The sequence below is a fragment of the Camelina sativa genome, chromosome 5, assembly GCF_030686135.1.
Source record: "Camelina sativa cultivar CO46 ecotype springtype chromosome 5, ASM3068613v1".
Taxonomy (NCBI): Eukaryota; Viridiplantae; Streptophyta; class Magnoliopsida; order Brassicales; family Brassicaceae; genus Camelina; species Camelina sativa.
Window position 1 is genome coordinate 26883964 of NC_141884.1, and position 26340 is coordinate 26910303.

At 36.2% G+C, this 26340-nt stretch overlaps 1 long non-coding RNA gene, 1 other non-coding gene and 3 pseudogenes across 2 annotated transcripts; 4 read left to right on the forward strand and 1 right to left on the reverse strand.

The window, feature by feature from the left end:
• Positions 1-18: 18 nt before the first annotated feature.
• On the reverse strand, positions 19-2236 carry LOC147944431 (uncharacterized; annotated as a pseudogene).
• On the forward strand, positions 1929-2035 carry LOC147944432 (small nucleolar RNA R71). The gene has a single exon (XR_015558630.1). It is a non-coding gene; the product is annotated as a small nucleolar RNA R71 (small nucleolar RNA).
• A 3685-nt stretch (positions 2237-5921) lies between the features above and the next one.
• Positions 5922-26268, forward strand: LOC109132885 (receptor-like protein 8; annotated as a pseudogene).
• On the forward strand, positions 17670-18690 carry LOC147944433 (pentatricopeptide repeat-containing protein At5g48910 pseudogene; annotated as a pseudogene).
• LOC147944434 (uncharacterized) lies at positions 20388-20996 on the forward strand. Its single transcript, XR_015557543.1, has 4 exons — positions 20388-20440; positions 20544-20600; positions 20709-20736; positions 20841-20996. It is a non-coding gene; the product is annotated as an uncharacterized LOC147944434 (long non-coding RNA).
• Positions 26269-26340: the final 72 nt, after the last annotated feature.

Consider the following 26340-nt stretch of genomic DNA (forward strand, 5'->3'; position numbering starts at 1 on the left):
GCTTGTGAGAGTCAAGAATCTTTTCATATCCTTCACTATCCTCCTTTAGTAACCCAAACTCTCCTTACTTAACTGTCAAAGTGCTTTGGAGCTCATCTTCTATGCCCAATTCCTCCAATAGCTCATCAGCTAAAGCTTCCATCTTCTCAATGTAGAACACTTGACCACCAATTGTAGGTTTTCTCATCACTTGGTTGATGTCAAAAGTCAAAGCTTCCTTTCCCAAATTCAACTGTATCTTCCCACCTTTCACATCAATCATTGTTCCAGCAGTTCTTAGAAATGGTCTCCCCAAGATGAGTGGATCCTTTGGTTCTTCATCCATTTCAAGAACAACAAAGTCGGTTGGTATCTCAAAATGACCAATCATCACCGGGAGATCTTCAAGCACTCCAACCGGGGTTCTAATTGATCTATCAGCAAGGACAAGGGTGATCATACACTTCTTGTAGTGTGTGAAACCCAATCTCTTTGCAACCGAGAGAGGCATCAAACTCACACTAGACCCCAAATCACATAAGCAATGGCCAAAAGATAAAGATCCTAGAGTGCAAGGGAGGGTGAAGCTACCAGGATCTTCAAGCTTCTTTGCCACCACTTTGTTTTGAATGATAGCACTACATTCATGAGTCAAGATAACCATTCCTTGGAGAGCTTTCTTCTTCTCCAAAACTGCATCCTTGAGGAACTTGCTGTAAGAGGGGTTCAACAAGAATGCATCGATGATAGGCATTGTGATAGCAACATCCTTCATTTGTGCATCAAACATGGCTCTATACTTGTCCACTTGTTGCTTCTTGAACCGTCTAGGAAATGGCAGCCTTGGTTCATAAGGTGGAGGCACAAACAGAGTTTCTTTAGCTACACCTTTACTTTTCTTGGAAATTTCATCAATGGTCTTGTCTTGCTTAGGCTCCTCAACCACTTTACTCTTCCCTTTGTCAACCACAACTCCTTCAGCTTCTTTATCTTTACCCATATCCTTCAATATCAGCTCATTTTCATCATCAATCTCAACCACTACCTCCCCTCCTTTAGGCTCAATGTCCCTATTGAGCTCATTAGTTGGTAGCTGCTTACCACTTCTCAACATGATGGCGTTTACAAACTCCTTTGGGTTTGGTTCGGGTTTTCCCGGTAATGAACCCATTTGTCTTGTAGAGGAGGAGGAAGCTTTTCCTTGGACTTGTGTTTGCAACCTCTCAAACTTAGCATTCAACTCACCATAGACATTGTCAACATTATGGTGTATGGCCTTCATTTGTGTAGCAAGTTCAATAGCTCCTCTCCCTTGTCCTTCTAGGAGTTGTCTAAGTAGAGCATTTGTGTCATCTACTTGACCTTGAGGATGTGGTGCATTCATTTGTTGTTGAGGTTGGGAATAGCTTTGAGGTTTGGCTTGGTAATTCCCTTGAGGCTTTGGTTGATAATTGGGTTGAGAAGGAAAACCAGGTGGTTTTCATGGTGGATAAGACTGATCTTGTGGGTTCTCCACATTGGTGCTGCGGTAAGAGAGGTTAGGATGGTTGCGGTAATTGGGATTGAACTTGTTATACCCTTGTCCACCCACATAGTTTACCTCTTCTTGTCCCTCAACACAAGCTTCCATTCCCTCTTGATATCCTTGATAAACATCACTTTCGGTAACAAAATGGACTGGCTTTTGTGTGGCAAGAATCATCTTATCCATCTTGTCATTCAATGCTTTTATCTCCTTGCGGTGATGCTCATTCATATCAGAGTGATCTCGTGGAGTTCTGTCATAATCCTCCCCATAGTTACCATCACTTTGAGCAAGATTCTCCACCAAAGTCATACCAACATCAACATCTTGGCCAAGGAAGTTTCCATTACTTTCTGTGTCAATCAACATTCTTATCTTTGGTAGCACTCCTCTGTACAATGTGTTAAGAAGAGACTCCTTGGAGAAACCATGATGAAGGCATTGCATAGTATAACCCTTGAATCTCTCCCATGCTTCACAAAAACTCTCATTTCCCTATTGAGCAAAGCTTGATATCTCATTTCTCAACCTTGCTGTTCTTGTAGTTGAGAAGAACTTGGAGAGGAAGGCTCTCTTGCATTGATCCCACGAGGTAATGGATCCCACTGGTAGGTTCTTCTACCAAGTCCTAGCTCTATCTCCAAGAGAAAATGGAAAGAGGCGGAGTTTGAATGCATCTTCTGAGATTCCATTGATTTTCACTGTCCCACACATCATATAAAACTGATCCAAGTGATCAAGAGGGTCTTCCATAGGCAGACCATGGAATTTTGAGCTTTGCACCATGTTGATAAGGCTTGACTTGATTTCGTAGTTGTTATTCTCAACAGCTGGTGCTCTAATTCCTTGGCGGTTCCCATGAATGTTCGGTTGATCAAAGGCTCCAATGACTAGTGGTTGTCTTTGAGGATGGATAGGAGCTTGGTTTTCGTTGGGCTGATCATTTCCATTATGACCAGCGGCTGGAGGCGGATTGTTCTCCATGGCTTGGTGGGCTAAACGTTGGTTCTCTCTTTCAAGTCGGGGTACGTCGTCAACAGGCTGAAACAAGTTTGCTAAACCGTGGCTTCTCAAGTTCATACACCCTGAAAATCAAAGACAAACCACCAATGCAACCCAAGCAACAAACAGTGTAAAGTAAATGAATAGTCTCAAGCAAAGATGAAATCCTAATGGTCAATTAGAATGCAAACGGGCAACGGCGCCAAATTGATGTAGTAACTTTCAGTATCAATTATTATCAATCCACAATTTGCATTAACCAACACACCAAGAATACACAAAGATGCTTAATTTATTCTTAATCAAGGAAAAGTTCTTTTATCACAATCTTAGCTAACAAAATGACTCAAACAAATGAAAACAAGACAATGCAAACTCAAGGCAATAGAACACAACTAGCAACAATACTGAAAATCAAGAATTAACAAGAGAACCTTGGGCAAGGTAATTGACTTGGGAGATAGCTAATCAATCCTAGATGTCTAAGTAATAATCAAGAACAATCCTATGGCTAGAACACTTATGCAAATCAATTCATTTCCATGACAGAGATCCTATGCTAATCAAGTGATAATCAACAATTTCCAAAGGTAATCACAAGACAAACATGCATTAAGAACAAGTTCAAATACCACTAAGCACCATAATCATCAATTTCCATTGGCTAGGAATGCAAAGCTCTTGAAAATATTGGTTCAGGAATTTCATCAAACACCTTGTGGGCATGGAAATCCTAAAATCTAGATTTAAGCTTGATCAAGGCTATCTAGCAATATTATCACAAATCAAGATAGGAAATGCATAAAATAAGCCCTAGACATCAAAGATCAACCATCTATCTCCCTAATCTACCAAGCCCAAAGTTCTTAAAAGATCTACTCACTAATCATCATGATCACACAAAGGAAAGAGGTTTGTCTTTGTGAAATCATAACAAAAGCTTGTAGATTAAGAGATTTGAAAGACAAACTGATATTAAAACTGGAAAATCCACCAAAGATTCAACAAAACCAAGTATGGAAAAGTTTAAGAACCTAAGAGGCTGCTAAACAAGAGATAATAGATAAGATAAGAGATAAGTCTCCACAATTAGGGTTTGAGTATTTATAGGAAAACATAAACTAAACCGGAATAAACCGAATTAAAATTAAACAATTTAGAGAAAACCGGAATAAACCGGGTTTTGGTCTCAAAATGGCGCACGATCGACCACTTGATCGACCATTTGGTCGATTGGTCCTCCGTCGTGATCGACCATTTGGTCGATCGGTTGGTCGATCGCTCAAGTCTCCGAAGTCTCGCACCTTGAAGTCTGAAGTCCAGCTTGCGTCACGATTGACCATTTGGTCGATTGCTTGGTCGATTGGCCAAATCTCTGAAGTCTCGGCTCGTGTCACGATCGACGAAATGGTCGATTGCTCTGGTCGATCGTTTTGTCATGTGCCCAGTCCGAGAAGTCTGAGAGTGTTTTGATTGACCAAATGGTCGATTGGCTCCTCGATTGCTTGAAGTCCGCGAATCTGTCAATGTGTTGATCGACCATTTGGTCGATCGGCTGGTCGATTGTTCGGCTTCCTTGTCCTCATTTCATTTCCTTGCAAATCCTTGACTTATTTGGCTCCAAAACTTGCTTTCCTTGCATATCTCCACTCCAACACCTGAAATACCAGACTTGATGCAAAATGCAGCCTAAACAACCTAAATGCTCATGAATATGCACACAATAATGAGGAAATAAGCTTTAAAAACTCATAAAAACACAAGATATCATCTCACATAGTAAAGAGTCTACACAAGCAGGCATTAAGCAATACATCTCATACCAAACAAGACCTCTAATCTCTTAGCAAGCCTAATGGTAAGCTCTAGATCTAGCCTTATCTATGCTCCTTAAACATTGGTGTGATGCTAAGATGCTTGAAATCAAACTCTAACCTCTCAGTTCAGGATTAGCATTAAGAACATCTAGCCTAGAAGAGATTCTACCACAATCAAGTTTGACCAAAGCAAACAAACCTCAAACACAGCCCAGCCTAACCCATCCTCAAGATCCTAAGCTACTACTCACAAGAACACATGATGAACATCAAAGTTATAAACCCAGAAAATACTGAAACTTGCATCAAATGAAAGATAAAACAAAGATATATAACATTCAAGAAGGAATCAAACACGAATTCTTAATATCTTGAAAGTTATGAAACCAACAAAATCCAAGAATCTTATGTTTTCTCTCTTAAAAGAGTACAAGATCTAAGGAAAATAAAAGTGCAAAAAGAATAATTCCCAAAAGGGTAAAAACTAGGTTTCTGACTATTCTAGAAAGCTGGACTCTTTGGTGGCTGCAGGTACAAGGCATTATATAGGAGAGGAGGTGGAAGCCCTAAAAATGCTAAAAGACAAAATAGTCAACGGCTCGGTCAACTCGACCCTGTGCTCGGTCGAGTGGCTGGTCGAGTTGGCTTTTCTTCTGCTTCCTCCACTCGGTTGAGTCCTCCTCTGCACAAGGTCGAGTGTCTGGTCGAGTGTGGGGTCGAGTTGGACTTTGGACCTTGGTTCTTCAGCCTTAACTCTCTTGCTTTCCCTTCATGATTGCCTCACTTCTCCTCAGCATTGCTTCCATGCTCCTTAAGCTCCAAAATCACCTGACTATGCATGAAAACATGCAAATGCAATGCAACTAAACTCTAATGCATGATTAGTCCTAAAGCTATGCAATAATGGTAAAAATGGATAGCAAAAGATGCAAAAGATGGGAATAAACTAAGGGAAATCATGGTAAAATATATGAACATCAATGGTCACGTATCTGGATGCTCGACGGGGTTGAATGTCGCGCATAGTGCCCATAGCTTCGCGGTTGTTTGGAGCGTCGCCAACAGCTACACGATCAGGAAGGATAACTCCATTGGTTAAGCCATTTGTCAGAGCGACGCGCGTAGCGCCTACGGATTCGCGGTCGGTTGGATTGACTCCAGTGGTTTCCCGAACAGGGGACGTAGTGCCTACGGCTACGCCATTGGTTGGAGCGACGCGCGTAGCGCCTACGGCTGCGCGGTCAGTGAGTGTTGCGTCCTCGCCCATAACTGCTTTGGTCTTGTTGACGCCTTGGAGCTGGTTCGTCCTCGCACGGGTGCGCCCCCATACGGTGCGCCTGGGAGACACGTCGTGGGCTGCGGATGAGTCAGCGCCTTCATTGTTGGAGAGATCGGTGTGAGACATGCTTCTGGGTTTCCGAAAACGCCTTGTCTTGAAATTCTTTTCGTCAAAATGAAAGGATTCCGTTCAGCCCCACGGTGGGCGCCAAATTGTTGATGTTAGATATCGACAATATAGATAATACGAATCTTAATGGGATTAAATCGGATCTGGTCCTTTTATTTTACGTAGAATTCGATAGAAGGGTTTACAGAAAATGACAATCAAGGAGCTAAGCGCAGTTAATATGAAAATAATTGCTCCTCTCTCTAATTGCCCAAAAAGTGGATCCCCAGCTCTGACAATGACATCTGGTATATATAGTGGGCCAGTGACCTAGCGCTTCTTCTATCTCTCTGCAAAATGACGATTTTGCCCCTGCGGCCAGATGGGCCAGATCCAAGACTTCAGGCCCAAAACTTCCTAAGACCTTCTGTTTGGGCTTCTGTAAATATTGGGGGCAAAGCCCATATCCAACAATCGTGAGGAATGTTGGTAATATACAGCTTCAAAAGGAGATCCCATATTCCATCAATATTGATGTTGCTAAGGTCACACTTTTTATTCTTTTCAAAAATTCAATTTTAAGTTACTTTAGTGAGAATTGGTGTAATAGTACTAGAGAAGCTCCATTGAAATGATGTCAATCGTGTCTTGACAATGATGCCAACTTTTTGATTGGATTAATCGATTGATGAGATGCTTGGATCATTTTGATATATATACATATATATTTGATGATGGCACCAGAATGGATATATATGAGATGTTATAAAGTTCAGCACATGTATGAATATGTGTCGTGTGTTGTTTGTAAGTAAGCATGATAGATGTTATAAAATTCTCTAAAGTCATTAAGCTCTAATGTTGATCGGTACAATATGTACGTCTCCATCCCTTATTGTGGGTTTTTTCCAGGTTGTGAAGAAAATATGTGTTCATGTTATTTTTTTTTTCTCCAAAGTATCCTAAAATTACCTAAAATTCAATAACCAAATTTCACCAAATCACAAGTAATAAAGTTTCAAAATTTTTAGAAATCTCTAACAAATAATCAAATCTCCTAAAATTACACTTAAATCTCCTTAAATCTCTCAAAATTCTAAAATATTAAAATCCCACCAAATCTCCTAAAATATCAAGTTCAACACACTCCCCTAATAGTTATGCACAAACTCTTTAGATGAGAGTTTTTAATTCTTATACTATCTGGATACGACCAGTATATATTTGAAAATTGACATTTTAAGCTAATTAACTTTATATATATATATATATATATATATATATTTATTTAAGTTTTTAAAATTATACATGCAAGAAAATTTTATAATAATCTGTTTAACATTAGAATAAAATTGATATGATATTCTTAATTCTTTAATTGTGTAATTTGTAAAATTGTTCAATTTTTATCTATTCACTAGAATTAGGACCCGCGGTACACTGCAGAGCAAACTATTTATAACTAAAACATTTAAATTATAAGTTGTATTTGTTGGTTAAATATGTTATAATTATATAATAATTATTAATTTTATGGTTTAAACCATATAATACTGCAATATAATTTATTTTTTACATAATATTTATTTAATCAATTTAATTAGATATGTTTATTCTCTGATACCGATATTTAACAAAATATTGAAATGATATTTTACTCGTATAACACCGAATTAATGATATTTGAAATTTATATAAAGAAAAATACTTGGGTTCATCTCTAAGGTGAACCCCTTTGTCCAATTTCTCCTTTTCAATCTTTCTATACATTATTTCATTTAAAAAGTAAATCAAAATTAAATTAAAAAATAAAATGAATTAAGGAACTAAATTATGTATACTTTTTATTAAGAAAAGTTAAATATTGGTGTGGTCTAGACTTTACAATTAGAACAAAATTATGTGTCGGTTTGGATTTACAAATAAAGTGATTAAGGTTTAGATTTTACAATTAAAACAAAATTATATGTCGGTTTGGTTTACAAATGAAGTGGTTATGGTTTAGATTTTATAATTAAAAAGAAATTATATGTTGGTTTGGGTTTACAAATGAGATGGTTAGGGTTTAGATTTTACAATTACAACAAAATTATATGTCGGTTTGAGTTTACAAATGAGATGGTTAGGGTTTAGATTTTACAATTAGAACAAAATTATATGTCGGTTTGGGTTTAGAAATGAAATGGTTAGGGTTACAATTAGAATGAAATTATATATTGGATTTTATAATAATGTATACAAATTTTGTTTCTTTAATTTATAAAGAGGTGAATAAATAGATTCTTAAATGTATTATGACATATCAAATTCTCATTGGTTAAAATAAGGAGAAATGAACATAGAGGTTCGACAAAACCCGTCCCGCTATTATAACCTCATCTCGAGATATTTTAACTTGCATTATATCATCTTAATTTTTAATATTTATTGTTTTTTATTATAAATATTAGATTGAGTTGTATGTTATTTATTAAGATTGTAACCATTTACATCTTATAAGATTGATGCTTCTTATAAAGTTTTAATATTTATAATAATTAGAATTCTTAAAACGGTTGAGTATTTCTCTTATTTGAAGTTTCGTAAAAGTTCAAATATATTATTAATCTTTTATATCTTAGCTATAATTAATTTTGAAATTTTTGGTAAATAATATTAATGTCAATGCATTGAATGTTAATTGTTTCCAAAATGAATTTTTTGTCAAAAGTTGCTGCAAAAATATTAGTATAGATATGTTTTCATCCTACTACATTAATTGGCAAGTACAAATACAAAACTAACCTTAAAATGTGGAAAAATTACATTAAATTTCTATTAAAAAAACTTAATTAAAATTAATTAATTAAATAAATATAATTAATTAAAACGAAAATTGGGGACACATCAAATATAATAAATTGTAGAAAAGTAAAAAAAAAAATCTATTAGAATCAAAACTAATTCGTACTTAAAAAAAAATTAACAACTAAGTTTTGAAAAATCTAATCGAATAAAATGTACAACTACAAATTTTGTCAAAAACAATTTCAGATTAAATTTTTTTATCAAAAATAAAAATATATAACAGTTCCATTTAACAACTTAGATTTTTAAAATTAATAAATAAAAAATAAAAAATATAGATATAGTATCTTATCTATTTTAAAAAATTATATTTATCTTTTAGCGACTGTTTTTTACGAAAATAAAACTAAGTTGAGATTTAAATATATTCAATGCTTAATTTTTTTAAAAAAAATATACAGATAATTTTAATCACAAACTATTATAAATAACATAATAACAAAATAAATTATTACAAATTTTCATCAAAAAAAGTTCAGTCTGCGGTTTTCTGTAGGTTAGTACCTAGTTGTAATATATTTTAACAAGCATTTTCTATAGTATTTTTTATTATTAATTCTCTATAGTATTTTCTCATCTAGATACGAAGATTACTTTCAAGAAAATCGAGAACAGCACTTCACAAAGCCCCAATAACGATACACTTGTAGTTACTCTCGGGTAGCCAATTGTGAGGTGTCGAAAATCCTAATCGACATAGGAAATTCGGTGAAATTCATATTTGATAAAGAAATCGGATATCTAGGACCCCCTTCCCCTTGATAACCTTTATGAGTGCCACCTCGATGTCGCTCGGTACAATAAAATTACATGTGCTCGGAGCCGATGTTCCAAAGATGGTAGAGTTTACCGTCTTGGACAAATCCGCAACTTACAATATAATCTTAGGAACGGCTTGGATTTACCAGATGAAAGCGTTCCTATCAACATACCACCAATGGGATATTAATACAATATACTTTGTTGAGCAATTTTGGTTTTTTCTTTAGAGTTTGTTTTCTAGTTCATTTGTAAAGGACATTTGGACATTTCTTTAGGAGCTCACAAGTTCGATTTTACTAAGAACCCATAGCAAAAGAACCCTAATCTTCGAAGTCATTTACAAATGAAAACTCGACCCTTTTTTTTAATTAAATTGTAAGTTAAATATATATGATTTAAGAGAATTTGTTAGAAATCTCCTTTTTGAAATATCATTTTCAAATATGTCCTTTTTGAGATATTATTTTCAAAAATACTCCTTTTTGAAACATTTATATTGTTGAAAATGCCCATGATTGAATGTGTTTTTTTTTTATGGTTTGAATAATATATATAAAAAGTTGTATTGTCAAATAGATCAATATGGAGTGAAACCTTACTTTTATATATTTGATTTCTGCAAAATCGTAACAATTTCTCCTCCTGTGAAACTTAAAATATTATTAATTACTGAAATTTACCTATAATGATCCAAATTTGGCCAAAAATAATTGATTTAACATTTGTCATTACTTTTGTTTTTTTTTTTGTGTCTCTCAGTTGTTCTTATTTATAAAAGCAGTTTTGTGTCTCTAGTGTGTGTTTTTACTATAACTTATAACATTCATTGCCGAGAAAGAGTATATTGGCTATTAGACCATCTCCAATGTAAATCTTTTTTTTTTCTCTAATATAGAGTAACTCTAAAATAGTGCATGGTTTTTCTCCAATGTACTGCTCTATATTTGACTCGATAATAGAGTTAGTATAAAAAATAGAATTGAGAATAGAGTTACTCTAAATATAGAGCAATCTCATTATTTTCTCTATTTAAAAGTAAGATATAGAGTTGGGTTGGAGCAAAAATTGCTCTATAATAAAATTGTACTTCTAAAATATAATGGGGTTGAAGATGTCCTTATATTCATATAACTTTCTTGTAAAAGATAAATTCATAAAGGAGTACAAACTAAAGAAACGTTTTGTCTCTTCTTTTTGTATATATGTGTCCTCTAGTTGCAGGTTTTCGTCAGTGGGAGGATGGAGTTGCTGAATTTTTATCATTCGTTTGTTGAACTGCTTCTTGACCATGGCTACGTTCCTCATAGTTGACCATGAATTTGTATCACACGTTTGGTCATTTGGCTAGACTTGCGTGAAAATACGTACGATGTTATCGATCAATAACAATTGGAAATATTTATGTATTAACGACGACATCAAGTTACTAGACGCTTGAACCTAGGTCTCCATACTTTGTTCCGATCTTCCGTTCTTCCTTCGTCCTCGAATTGAATCCACAAAGGAAACCAAAAGAGCCATCATATGACTAACCAGGATCTTTCATATTATTCAGTGTTCAATGAAGTTTAGGGTGGAGAGACTTTCTTACTTGTCCGCATTTTTAAAACAGATTGAAAGTTGTGTTTTAATTAATAGATAAACTCACTACAGAATCGTTTCACCATGTCAAATCAAAAACCATTAAATTACTGGGTCTTCTCCTTATCTAAGACGACGCATTCCACAGGTTTAGAAAATAACTTTTTTTCACCTTTTTTTTAGAATTGTTCTTCGTCTGTATATATATATATATATAAGCCACAGGTAAATGAACGAGTATATCTTAAATATCATATTGTTTATAGTACTTAAGGTCAATGAGATTACTTGCAGCTTACTCATCAGAAAGCAACGTGCAAATAAAATGTGCTCATCACTCTCTGAGACCATCAAATATAAAGAACAAAGTTTCAAGCTTTCAGCTAGACAAAACAAAAAGTGACCTTTTTTTTTCTTTCCCTTTTTCTTCTTTTCATATATGTTTTTCAGATTAACGCTAGTCAACAAGAAGAGATTAATCAACAGAATCCACCAAATATAATCAAAAGCTGCTATACAAGGTCCAATCAAGGGAGAACATCTCCTAAAGAATCAAGTGCTGTAGAACTCAAGCTATCTTCATTGTGGCTGGAGTGTTATGCTTCTTTGCTGCCTTAATCTCGAGCGCAGGTGGAACTGGCGGTGGAGGTTTATTCATTCCAATCATGACTATGAAAAAAACTTCAAGTTTCTCTGGTATAATTAAGAATTAGATGTTAAATTTTATTGATAATGTTTAAATTTTAAAGGTAACCTGCACACGGTTTTTAGAATTTATTTGGTGGCTTTTTCTAAAACTATATTTAATTTTACACACTCTATTATATACTCTTTGTGTTTCAATTAATATACTATAAGATTTTTTAGGCTTTTTTATTTCTTCCATTTTATAAGATACTAGAATGTTCCACCGTTGGTGACGTGAGATAGCAGTTCGAGTAAATTGATAATACCAAAACAAATTCTTTTTTTTTTTCAAACAACTTGCTTTTCATTCAAATCAAAGAGAAACAAGTACAAAGCAAAGGGACAAGAGTTCCAAATTTTAAAACATTACAATAGAAGACATTCCCCAATGCCACAAAGTGAAAGATAAGAGATCGATTTTAATTCTAAGAGAGCTGTGAACCAAAGGCTTGGAAGCCCACTAGCACATGTGAGATCATGGTGAATCGAGAGGTCATCTTTGAGAACTTCGAAGGATGAAGGTTTGGTCACGGTCATAAGACATTGTGACGTTGATAAAAAGATCAATGCTTTGGTTCTCACCGGAATGAGAGGTACTACCCAAGGTAGCAAGACACCAAGAATCTGGATGACTATGGTGTTGTAGTCGCTGAAGGGTTGCTTTGATTCCCAAAGCATAAAGGTTGGATCTCTTCGATAAAACACAATATAAGCTAATTGGTATGGGATCCGGTAGATGAGAATGGTTGTAAACCGATGCTTGACATCATCAAATGGACAGCTTGAATGATAACCAACATTGAACATATCCAGTTCAAGATGATTACCACTTTGGCTAGATCGAATCAATACACTTAGACCATAAATCTGGAGGCTTAAAAACTCAAACCGCAAGTCTCTAATATCGACTAAAACCAGGGTTCTGACATGATATATGAATAACCAGAGCAACAATGGTGATACCTTTCTTCCATGGAGTCTTCGGCCATTGAGAAGAGGAGATCGACACAGACTTCAACTTTGGCAGGGTATAGACGGTTGAAAACTGGACAAGGATTTTGTCGTTTCATAACTTTTGTAGGGCTTTATGGACTTGGGCCTGGTGATAGTAAATGGGCCAACATGTGAAACTAAGTCCACTAGGGAAAACCCTAGTTTCACAAGCAGATGCCAAGGGAAGGATTGGATGCCACGGGTGACCGGATTTTGTAGAGTGATTTGCAGTGAGAACATCTCCGGTGGGTGATATATCGGCGGTAAGGGACGGTAGCCTTGATTTGATTCGAGATTGGAGGCTAAGTCCACTGGGGAAAATCCTAGTTTCACAACCATTTGCCAAGTTGAATATTGAGTGTGATGGCTTCCCGAGATTGACGCAGAGATTTGTGGTGCATAGAGCATCTCTGGTGCATGAAAGATCAGCGGGAACTGACGATGGCTGTATATTGAATCAAATCTGGAAACTAGGTCCACTGGGGAAAACCCTAGTTTCTCAAACACTTGCCATGATGGGGAAAGAATGAGGCGGCTGCCCGAGTTTTGCAGAGAGATTTGCTGAGCAAGGAGCATCTCTGGTGAGTGAGAGATCGGCGGGAGCAGGTCGTAGTTTGGTTTGGAGGCAAAATTTAGGAGAGATCGAAAAGGGTTATAAAAGAGGAGACAAAGGGGGAAAAACTTGCAAACAAGACAAATAAAAGAAGTGAAACTAAGATGAATAAGAGATGAGACGGTGAGATCCCGACACCGGCGAGCAACAGCACCGCCGACGCCGGAGAGTTTGGTTGGAAGAGGTTCCTTGATAATCGTGTCTGGGAGCGTTTATTAGGGCATCTCCAACCCACCTCTATATTTGCTTTTTAACTCTATTTTAGAGTAAAATCTACTCCAATCCATCTCTATTTCTACCTCTATAATAGAGATCTCTATTTTTTCCTCTATATATAGAGGAACTCTATTTTTTCCTCTATAATAGAGTTGAACTTTTTTATTTACAAAATAGTCCTTGAACTTTTAACACTTTTATAATTATGATCAAAATAAATAAATTATATATTTAATGGTCCTTAAACTTTTAACGCTTTTATTATTTTATATGATGCAATGTATTTCTTTTAATAAATGTGATATTTAAATAATATTTATGAATGTTAATAATTTAAATAATATCATAATTTTATGAAAGTTTCACAAATACTAAAATAAATGGGTTAGTTTGCAACTTTTATAAGTAAAAGGAATTAATAATAAAATAAACAAAGAATCTCTACGAAATATTATTTTTTAGAGGAAAAAATAGAAATATCCATTGGAACAAAAGTCAGCTCTATTATAGAGTTCCTCTATTTTAGAGGTAAAAATAGGGAAAACCATTGGAGATGGTCTTAGTCAATAGTCAACCCTCCTCTTAAGTTACTATATAATACCAAAACAAATTCTTATGCCAAGACAATCCTCAAAAGTGTATATATTTAAAATGGTCAAGAGCACTGATTATCGATCACACTAATATCATAGGATTTTCATATTGAAGTCACGGCTAAACATACTAATAACGTTTAACATTTACGTTACAATGTTATGGAACTAAATTCATAAATTTTGTAATCAAATTTAGCATTTGGAATTTTTGTGTTATTGAAAAATAGAAAAATAAACTGAGAAAGATTAGTTGTATCGTGCCAATACATTTGTAATTAAAAATGCCCTGGTTAATTGAAAGATAGAAAACAGAATTCGATCAACAACGATTTATGTTTTTTTCAATCTATTTATCAATGTTTGTTGTAAGTTTGTGTTTAATTAGCCTATTTTATCCAACAATTAGGTTGATGAGCTTCTACTCTTTATATCCTTTTGGGATTGAATGAATGGTAACAATTATGTTTGTACAAAAAAAAATCTATGACCAACCAAATCAAGGTTGAGAAATTATAAAAAAAAAAAAAATTTGACATAATTACAGAAATAATAGAAAATTATAAGCACGGAAATATATGAATCTCAAATAATTCAAAGATGAAAAAATAAATTAAGTAAAACAATCTAAACATACTACAATAAAATTTAAAATGCAGTATTAGAAAAAGAAGACGCGTATATTAATCTCAATATTTTTTTTTGTCATAATCACAAATCCATCCTATTAAATAATAATTTTTACACATGTCAAAATCTCAGATTGATAACTTGACACGTGTCAAAATCTTGTCAATGGCTAACTATATTATTTAAAACATATTTTTGTTTTTTTTGTCGTAATATGAAATATGTTCTATTAAATATGAATTTTTACACATATCAAAATATCAAGCTGATAACTTGACATGTGTCAAAATTTTGTTAATGGCTAACTAATATTATTTAAAACATATTATTTGTTTTTCTTTATCGAAATCTCAAATTCCTCCTCCTATAAAATATTAATTTTTGCACATGTCAAAATATCATATTGGTAACTTGACACGTCTCAAAATCTTGTTAGTGATTAACTTCAAAATCTAATTTTATATAATAAGATATTTTCAAGTTTCTATACATTTTTATATTAATTTAATAATTGTTGAGCATTTAAATTCTGCAGTATTTTTTTATTGGTTAAACTTAAATTTGGTTAAATGGTACAATATTTGTAGTTTCTTAAGCTTTGTGTTTTTAACTAAAAGATCTTATAAAATGAAACAGAGAGAGTATAACGTTTATGTTAACAACTAATTTTGAAGATTCAAACTTTTTATAATAAGATTTTACAATCGGCATGCTTGATAGATATGGTTAAATTATCTTCTATATATTAAAAGAACGTTTTTAGTGCTTATGTCGCAAGTTCACTTGTATAAATAAGTTCATATTCGAATGGCCCAACTGAGTTTGTCTTCTACTTGACTGACTTATCACGTGGTATAAATATGAGTCTTAAGCACATAGTATCCGATGATGGGTGTTTTCTACAACGACCTCAACTGCCCTGCATATCATACAATACAACTCAAACTAAATAATAGTGATCACTCACGTAAATGTGCCACAGAACTTCGACTTTTCTAAATATATGAAGAGGATCATATATATCTTGTTGATTTCTTATAACCGTGGAAGCATTTGCATTGAACTCATAGTCCCAAATTTCTATGGATTTTAATTCATTTCCTTCTCTTTTTTTTTTCAATGGAAGGTAAGCGTTTCTTAGGCCAATACTTGATATGGGTGATATTGCTATTGGGGCAGCTGCATGAATGCAAAAGCTGCATTGAGAAAGAAAGAAAAGCTTTGTTGGAGCTAAAGAAATATTGGATGTCAATTACGCAAGAATCGGACTTGGACTACGTTTTCCCTACTTGGAATAATGACACAAAGAGCGATTGTTGCCAGTGGGAGGGCATTATATGCAATCGTACAAGCAGACGGCTAACCAAGCTTTCCATTCGTGCTACGAATTTAAAAGAGAATTGTCTCCTAAATCTTTCTTTACTTCATCCCTTTGAAGAGGTTCGAAGTCTGGAAAGATTGGCAGGGCTCAATGGCTTCATTGATAATATTGGAGGTATATTGGGGTTTCACAGTCTAGACTACCGTTTTGGTCTCTGTTTGGAAACAACCTTTTCTAAAGATTTGAAACTACTTTAGTTACATTTTCCCCTGCATCAAAAGGTTATAGTACCTTCATCCAAAGCATTGATTTATTATATGTGGCTGATGTCGTCTTACACAAAATTACATCCAACAGTCAATCTTGATTTCTTCCAAATTCCATAAGTTCTACTCTCTTGATTCCATTCAGTTAAAAAATATATATGATATTTATATATTGAAGTGATTAGGGTGGACTAGTTACTTTTTCTATACTCGCTTGCACGTTTTTCGTTTGCAGGTTATAAAAGCTTAAGGAGATTAAGGAACCTGGAGATTCTGGATCTCTCTTACAATAGATTCAACAACAACATATTTCCCTTTCTTAATGCTGCTACATCACTTACAAGTCTTTCCCTTCAGGACAACTTTATGGAAGGCCCTTTCCCTTTTGAAGGTATGTTATTTGTAACCTACTTATTAATGATGTATGTTTGGTTATGTCATTTGGTTTTTATATGGCTACAATTTGCTATCTCTTCTTTTAGTTGTAATCATTCTTATATTTTTTTGGACTATATCTTTCAGAAATAAAAGACTTGACAAACTTGAAACTGTTGAATCTTAGTAAGAACAAACTAAACGGCACCATGCTAGGTACCATCTACGTCAATAACCACTATCCATCTATAGATTTAATTTCATAATACGTTTATTCATGTCGTCATATACATAATAATTATAGTTGTCTTGCTATGTGTCCCTTTGTCTTGCGGCAGGGTTGAATCATCTAAAAATGCTAAAAGCTTTGGATCTAAGTTACAACTTTTTTGCTAGCATAATGGAATTGCAAGGCAAGCTTTATTTTTAATCTTTTCTCTTCATGCATAAGAAATTTCTCTAGACTAGAGTTAATCAAGACAAAAACAATTACTTCTATTATTCACAATATCTTGTTGTTTTCCAAACTATTTTTTATGCAGTAGTTTGTGAAATGAAGAATATGCAAGAGCTCACTCTCCGTGGAAATTATTAGGCCATCTTTATCGGTACAACTTATTAGGTGTTTTTAGCCTAAAAATATGTTTAATAAATTGAACAGTGGTCTTAGAACAGATTTTTAGTTCTTGAATTAGAACAGTTTTAAGCTTAGTTCTTTGTTTACGTGGCTTCACGGGAATGGTTGAGATTTTTTTGCAATGGAGATAATTTTTATTTCTCTTCCTCTTCGAGAAAGAGAGAAAACGGCGAAAGCTTCGACCCGCTTTGCAGAACCGAGTCAACCCGACCAGACTTTGTTTCGGTCCCTCTCGTTTGATCGATCGGCCGGTGCCTGATTGCGTTTTGACTCCCGAAATCTCCGGCCAAAGTTCAATCTAGGTTTGTCATTTCATATTCCTAGTTACAATTCTGTTATCTCATAAAAAGATCCTCTCTTTTTCATTTCTGGGGTTGTGTGTTGCGATCCGATGTCCATCACCGTGACCTCGATTACGCACATAAGATCTTTAATCAGATGCCTCAACGAAATTGCTTCTCTTGGAATACTATAATCAGAGGTTTCAGTGAGAGCGATGAAGAAGACAAAGCTGTAATCGCAATCGCATTGTTCTGCTTGATGATGAGCGATGAGTTCGTTGAACCGAACCGGTTCACGTTTCCTTCTGTGCTTAAGGCTTGTGCGAAAACAGGGAAGATTCAACAAGGTAAGCAGATTCATGGGTTGGCTTTGAAGCTTGGGTTGAGCTGTGATGAGTTCGTGATGAGTAATCTCGTTAGAATGTATGTGATAAGTGCTTTGATGAAAGATGCTTGTGTGTTGTTTTACAAGAACATTATAGAGAAAGATATGGTGGTGATGGTTGATAGAAGAAAGAGAGATGGTGAGGTTGTGTTATGGAATGTTACTGAGCTATTGAGTGTTTTTGTAAAATGAGGCGGGCTGGAGTTCAGCCTAGTGATGTTGCATACATCAATCTCTTGACTGCTTGTAGCCATGCTGGGTTAATAGAAGAAGGAAGGAAGTATTTTAGTGAAATGGTGAGTGTGGATGGGTTAGAGCCTAGGATTGAGCACTACGGGTGTATGGTTGATCTATTGGGTCGTTCTGGTCTTCTTGATGAGGCTGAGGAGTTCATACTTAATATGCCTATAAAACCAGATGATGTGATATGGAAAGCACTTTTGGGTGCTTGCAGAATGCACGGAAATGTCGAGATGGGCAAGCGTGTTGTAGACATTGTGATGGATATGGTTCCTCATGACAGTGGAGCTTATGTGGCCCTCTCAAACATGTATGCTTCTCAAGGAAAATGGTCAGAGGTTTCGGAGATGAGGCTCAGAATGAAGGAGATGGATATAAGAAAAGATCCCGGGTGTAGTTGGATCGACATTGATGGCGTGCTTCATGAGTTTCTTGTGGAAGATGATTCTCACCCGAGAGTCAAAGACCAATCACCACACAGGTTTTGTTAAACTTGGAGGAAGAGGATAAAGAAAACGCACTTCATCACGCACTTGATAACATCATTTCATAACTAAGTTAATGTTTAACTAATTGAATTTCATACGGATTGAATTTCGTTGTGAGGATAATTGTTGCATTTGGTCCCTCATCGCCTCACACCCGATTAAAGATTCATAGATCAAAAACATGAACATGACACATGATGACACAAGAGAATTTGATCACCGAGTTCCCGGCCTCTAACTGGTACGTCTCGGGTGGGAACCGTCGCCCACAACTTCCACTATATGAAGAGGTTACACACACCACTAACTTGTGATGTTCTTTGGTTTACAGATTTTGGCACACAAGAGGATACAAGAACAAGAACACAACAAAGAAAAGAGAAAGCTTCTTGAAGAAGAACCCTCTTTTCTTCTCTCTCTAGAACTCTCTTTGATGTCTTGTCTCTCACCTACCTCCACTTTCTTGATCGATGAAACACACTTATACATGTATGCATATGGGCCAAATCATTTTCAGAATCTTCTTCTCCTTTCCTTAATGCCAATTTCGTCTGGCCCATTAAGGCCCATTTGTTTTGTGTTTGTCAAACCCAACAACAATCTCCACCTTTTGACAAAACACAAACTCCCTCGACGACATCGACCTCTGAAACCAACCTCTTCCACTTCCACTGTTCGTGAAGCCAAACTTCAGAGAACCTCCTCCGGCGAACTCTGGCCATCTCCGCCACCTTATCCGGTGAGCAACTCTTCTCCACCAGCAACCAGTTTTCTTTTCTTTTTTTTCACCCAGCTCTCTCATTCTCGACATGGAGAAGATGGAGCTTCTTACTTCCCCATGGTATAGCAGAATTGGAGGCTAATTCCGGTCATCCCTGCATGTTTTCCGGCGAAGCAAAACTTCAGCCTCCACCTGTCTTACGATGGCTCACAATTTCGGTGGATCAAGAGACATATCTCCATATCTCAATTTCGTCTCTTGGTTCGATGAACCATGAATCAACACCATTTTCGCCGGCAATCTCCTTCGGCTGCGATCTCCACCAGCGGAGCTCTCCTCATGCCTCTTCTCTGAGCTGTTCCGTTTTCACTGGCGAATCACGCCATCGCCGTCACCGTCCAGCTCAGGTACCCTCTAATCTCTTCCTTCCTCGTTGTGTTGTCAGCAACAATTAGAGATTAGATTCTTCTAATTTCCAGAGATTTTGAAACTCAATTTCAAAACTCAAAAGTTATTTCAGGCCAAGTGTTTCATCTTTTCTCCGTTGAAACTTTCCGGTGAGTCCAACCAGAAATTCCTCTGCAAATCTCAGGTACATCTAATCTCTCTCTTGTCTCTACTTGTGACTCTTAGAGATTAGGATCTTCTTACAACTTCCAGAAATTTTGAAACTTAAATTTCCACTTCGAAACCAATTTCAGGTTCTCCGACAAGTTTCACAGCTTCTCTAACGAGCTCCACCATGCTTACTCATCTGATACTCAGGTAAGCTGTTTCTGTTGCCCGTAGCAGCTCCATCTCAATTTCTGGATTTTACCTGAGGAAACCTTAATCCTCCTTTTATGTTTTTGTTTCTCCATGGAAGTGACTCTACCTGAACAATTGCTTATGCCTGAACCCTTTAATAGGCAGCTCCACCTGAAACCAATTACTCTCCATCATGGCTCCACAACCTTTTCCAGGTAACTCCTTCACAGCCCTGTCTCTTCCGATTTCCAGAGACTCATGAAACTCTAACTTCAGTTTCATGTCTACTCTCACAGCAGCTCTACTGTTGAACATCCCATGTTCTTCTTCCTCCTTGATGACTTCAGGTAATCTCCTAACCATGAATCATCTTCCTCTCTCTAGCTGCTGAAGTGTTTCCCCTTTGAGCCACCAAAATCTTTACTTGGATTTCCTGAATTTTCATCACAGAAACTCCACTTGGAATCAGTCTCCAACTCTCGACAACTGATTCTCCAGTCTCCACAAGTAACCAAACTCCTCTTATCATCGGTCACCCTTTCTTGGCTCATAATTTCAAATTCAAGAACTAACAATGAAGAACTAAATTGTTGTTCCTTGAACCTTAACCAACAGCTCCACCTGGAATCTAAGTCTCTTCACAGTAATTCCAGATGCTCCCTTAACCCTCCTAATCTCCTTTTATCGACATAGTTTTATTTTTAATTTCCCAAAGCTGACTTGTTCCTCTGTTCTTCTTCCTGTCAGCGTATAATGTCGATTGGGGTTACCTGGAGCTGTATCTTCCTTCAGGTGACATTGAGGATATCATAGCAGGCTTGTTTCTCTTCCTCACACTTCTGCATTTTCCTTCCTTTGCAGCAACTCCGACGATCTGTTTCGTCCTTTTTTCTGTTCCAATGACTCCAGGTAAACAATTGTACCTTGAATCATTTTCTTTTGTCTCTGGATTTTTTTTTTAATTCTGTAAGACACCATGAAATCTTAACTTGGTTTCTTCTTTCTTCAAAACAGCTCCACCTACAATCAGAGTCTACACCTTGCGACTTCTGATTACTCACAGGTACCTTTTCTTTTCTACATTCCCTTGGATTTCTTGGAACCGTGACTTGCCGTGGAACCTTGTTTTGATTTCCTTTATGTCACATGTGCCCTGATCTTAGATTCAACCCCTTAGTAAACCACTTTCCAGAAACTTGAATCATACTTGCCTCAGCCCTTGAAACAATCCATGATTCCAACACCTTTCTGTTTAAACTCTTATGACTTGGACATCTCTTTGTACCGCTGTTAAGCCTAACAGAACCCGCCATCAAGCTACATCTTGCTAGATAGACTTTCGACACAAACCCTGATCCAAACATCTTGTTTAAACTGAACCTTGCTGACAAGTAAACTTCTTGTTGAATCAACTGCAGAAAATAACTCTTTAAGTCACTCATGCTTCATTTCCTTGAAACAGTCTTTGACTTACTCTTCACCTGTTTGAGCACCTTAGATTTGAGCATCACTTTGTACCGCTGTTGTTACCAACAGAACACGCCGCCTAACTCCACCTAGCTAGGAAGACTTTCGACACAAATTTCTTTGCTCATCCTTTGCTCAAACTATTCTGCATCAGTGCACACTCACATATTCAGAACCATTGCTGCCTCCTTTGAAACTGTCTTACACTCATTACCAGCTTAACCATTGCTGCCTCCTTTGAAACTGTCTTACACTCATTACCAGCTTACAGCCTTTGCCATACTTCCTTGCTGTAACCACCACATTTAGCAAAACTGAGATTGAGCTTACTGCCTTTGTTTCAACAACCACAACCCTGAGTCCATCTTGTACCGCGATCATCATCACTGATGGAACCCACCTCCAAACTGATCCCATTTGGAGGACTTTCGATACAACCTTCATTCAGCTCTTGTGCTTAAATATCCTCTTTAACTAGCAGGTTTTTCACCACTAGGAAACTCAATATCAATCTCTTATCAATCTTCTAAACCAGAACACCAGAGACTTCCCGTTTACAGCAACATCCTGTCACACCACACTTGTGACAACCCTTTTATCGCTGTAAAACACCATTCCACACAATACTTTTCCTTAGTATTTGGGAATCCACTAAAACATCAATGCCTGCTTCACAACCAGCCCTCAATTCTCTTCTTTTGATGCCAAAAGAAAACAAGTATAACCTTTCCTTCTGTCAATGCATGGCTGCATTGACCTCCATTAAACCTGAGACTAAAACCCTTCATCCAACACTTCTCAAACCTTACTGAATTCTTTCTGAGTTATCGACCTTCTTTGCCTCAAGCAGTTTCTAGCTTCATAGTCATCTGCTCTGAACTTTTTCCTTGAATCTTCAACATCCTTCTTGAACACCAAACTTACTGACTTTCAACAACCCGACAAGCAAGATACAATCTGATTCACAGCAAAAAATCTTGACTTTTCCATTGTTGAAATCAGTCTACCTCCTTGTGTTCTTCCAAGCTAAAGATTCCTTCAACTTAAGCAGACTTGAGTATCCTGAAACTTCAGTAAGGAACATCACAAATACCTTGTGATGGCAGCGCCGATTTGAGCCTTTTGGATGATTATTCGATTCCTCTTTCCACAGCCTTGAGTTAGTCACCTTAACCCATGCTTTCTTAAACTTGAATCGAACTTACTGCAGAGAACTTCCACCTTAAACCAACTCACCGCTGATTTAGTCTTCACAGATCAAGAACGCCTTCAAGATCTTGTGTCTTCTGCACTAGTCTCCAACCTTCTTCCTTTTTTATGCTGGCATACTTGGACTTGAACCATAACCATAACTCTCCCTTGTTTCAACTCTTTTGTGTCGTGTCATTAGAGGATTTCCTTATCTCCAAACCTGAGATCTCTGCTACAGACTCAACCTTCACCTGAGAATCTGTTATCCTCCAAACAAGATGACTTCAACCTTTAACTGTCATCTTCCTCCTTTAGATCTTATGAATCAGAGAGCCTGTGCTTTGATACCACTTGTGAGGATAATTGTTGCATTTGGTCCCTCATCGCCTCACACCCGATTAAAGATTCATAGATCAAAAACATGAACATGACACATGATGACACAAGAGAATTTGATCACCGAGTTCCCGGCCTCTAACTGGTACGTCTCGGGTGGGAACCGTCTCCCACAACTTCCACTATATGAAGAGGTTGCACACACCACTAACTTGTGATGTTCTTTGGTTTACAGATTTTGGCACACAAGAGGATACAAGAACAAGAACACAACAAAGAAAAGAGAAAGCTTCTTGAAGAAGAACCCTCTTTTCTTCTCTCTCTAGAACTCTCTTTGATGTCTTGTCTCTCACCTACCTCCACTTTCTTGATCGATGAAACACACTTATACATGTATGCATATGGGCCAAATCATTTTCAGAATCTTCTTCTCCTTTCCTTAATGCCAATTTCGTCTGGCCCATTAAGGCCCATTTGTTTTGTGTTTGTCAAACCCAACAACATTTGTAACCCATAAATATTATGATAATGTTTAACTAAGTTTATGTTATCAAACACTCTAGGAGATCATTGTGCACCACAATTGTAGAAACAGTTACATATGTACCGATCAGAGCCTGGTGGCTTCACAACACAATTTCAAAATACAATAATTTTTATAATTTATAAGTTTAAGAATATGATTAAGAATATTATATAATTGTAATAAGTTTAATTCTAATATTATATACCAAATTTATAGATTTTATAATTGTAATATGTTTAAAAATATTATATTATTAAATCTTAAAATCTTAAACATGTTCTCCCTATAACTAACTTTTTAGCAAAAGATCTTAACTACTGATCTTAGATTATTTTCCTAATTTATTTAATCTAAGAACACAAAAAACTCTTGTGCCTATAAAGATGCCCTTATGTGGGTCAGCTTCCTCTTTGTTTTGGTAGACTAAACAAGCTACAAGTTCCTGATTTCTCATCCAACCAGTTAAGTGGAAATCTACCATCTAGTTTCAACAGCCTTGAGTCACTCGAATATCTATCATTATTAGATAACAACTTCACAGGCGTATTCTCTTTCGATCCACTCGCCAACCTCACAAAGCTTAAGGTGTTCAAACTTTCATCAACATCAGAAATTAAGACAGAGAGTAATTTGGTGCCAAAATTTCAACTGAGTGTTGTTGTACTACGAGTTTGCAGCTTGGAGAAAATCCCTTCCTTTATCTTGTACCAGAAGAACTTGCGTCTAATTGATCTATCGATGAACAGATTATCAGGAAACGTTCCTACCTGGCTATTGGCGAATAATCCGACACTTGAAGTATTACAGTTGCAGAACAATTTATTCACTATCTTTCAGATGCCTACAATAATAGTGCATAATTTGCAGTTCTTGGATTTTTCAGTGAATGATATTAGTGGACCGTTCCCTGATAATATTGGTCATGCGCTCCCAAATCTGGTACGAATGAACGGCTCAAATAATGGGTGTCAAGGACATATACCATCGTCTATGGGTGAGATGGTAAACCTTACATTTCTGGATCTATCTTATAATAACTTCTCTGGGAATCTCCCTAGAAGCTTTGTCACGGGGTGTTTTTCACTTGAACACCTCAAAGGCTCAAACTCTCTCACAACAAATTTAGTGGCCATTTTCTTCCTAGAGGAACAAGCTTTACTTCACTAGAAGAGTTGAGAATTGATAGCAACTTATTTACAGGGAAGATCGGAGTTGGTTTGCTTAGCTCCAACACTACATTATCAGTTCTTGACATGTCCAACAATTTTTTCACGGGTGATATTCCCGGTTGGATGTCTAACTTATCTCGTCTCACTATCTTATCGATATCAAACAATTTCTTACAAGGTACAATACCAACATCTTTGATGTCCATTGGCTTTCTTTCACTTATTGACCTATCTGGAAACATACTATCTGGATCTTTACCGTCACATGTTGGTGGGGAGTTTGGGATAAAATTGTTTCTACACGACAACAACCTCACAGGACCTATTCCTAACACGTTGTTGGAACATGTCCAAATACTTGATCTACGGAACAATAAACTTTCTGGGAGTATTCCACAATTTATCAATACCGAGAGCATATATATTCTTTTGTTGAGGGGAAACAATTTAACAGGATCAATCTCAAGACAGCTGTGTGATTTGAGCAAAATCAGACTTTTAGATCTTTCAGATAACAAGCTCATTGGCATCATACCTTCATGCTTATATAATCTATCATTTGGACGAGAAGATACAAATTTCAATATAGGTGCAGCCATATGGAAGATTACTCCGTTCAAATTTTACGAGTCTACATTTGTGGTAGAGGAATTCGAGGTAATATCCTCTAGTTTTCAAGGCATTGCAATTAAATTTGCAACTAAGCGAAGGTATGATACTTATTTTGGAGCAACTGAGTTCACCAATAACGTACTTGATTATATGTATGGAATGGATCTGTCAAGCAATGAATTACATGGGCCTATCCCAGCAGAGCTTGGAGATCTCACAAAACTACGAGTCATGAATTTATCTCGTAACTTATTGTCGAGTTCCATACCATCCAGCTTCTCCAATCTCAAGGATATTGAGAGCCTTGACCTTCCGCATAACAGGTTACAAGGAATAATTCCTCACCAACTAACCAGTCTTTCTTCTCTTGTTGTCTTGGATGTGTCTTATAATAATTTATCTGGAATCATTCCCCAAGGAAGTGCAATTTAATACCTTTAGCGAGAACAACTACCTGGGCAATCCTCTTCTTTGTGGACCACCGACCAAAAGAAGTTGTGAGGTTAAAAAGAGCTCAAAGGAATCTGAAAATGAAGGAAAAGAAGAAGATGATGAAGCCCCATTTGACATGTTGGCATTCTATTTTAGTACTGTTTCAACTTATTTAACCACACTGATAGGCGTTCCACATTGTCGACGCTTCCATCGCCTCAGCCAAAACTATGCTGGCTTAAAGTCATTTCACCTCGTTTTTTTTCTTTCACAATTGTGTTTCAATAAGTATATGTGCTTTGGATTTACCTTACATAGTTATTACTAAGAGTATCAACTATAGAGGTACCGAGTTGAAGTGTTGATACCATCGTTATGCATCTTTATGAAAAATTTATGTTTGTATATAAAGTTAACTTATGTAATGTATTAGCGAGCTTGATTAGATGAGCATGCTTGGGATCATGAGCACTGGGTGTAGCGAGAGCTGAAATAAAATTCAATAATCTAGGTA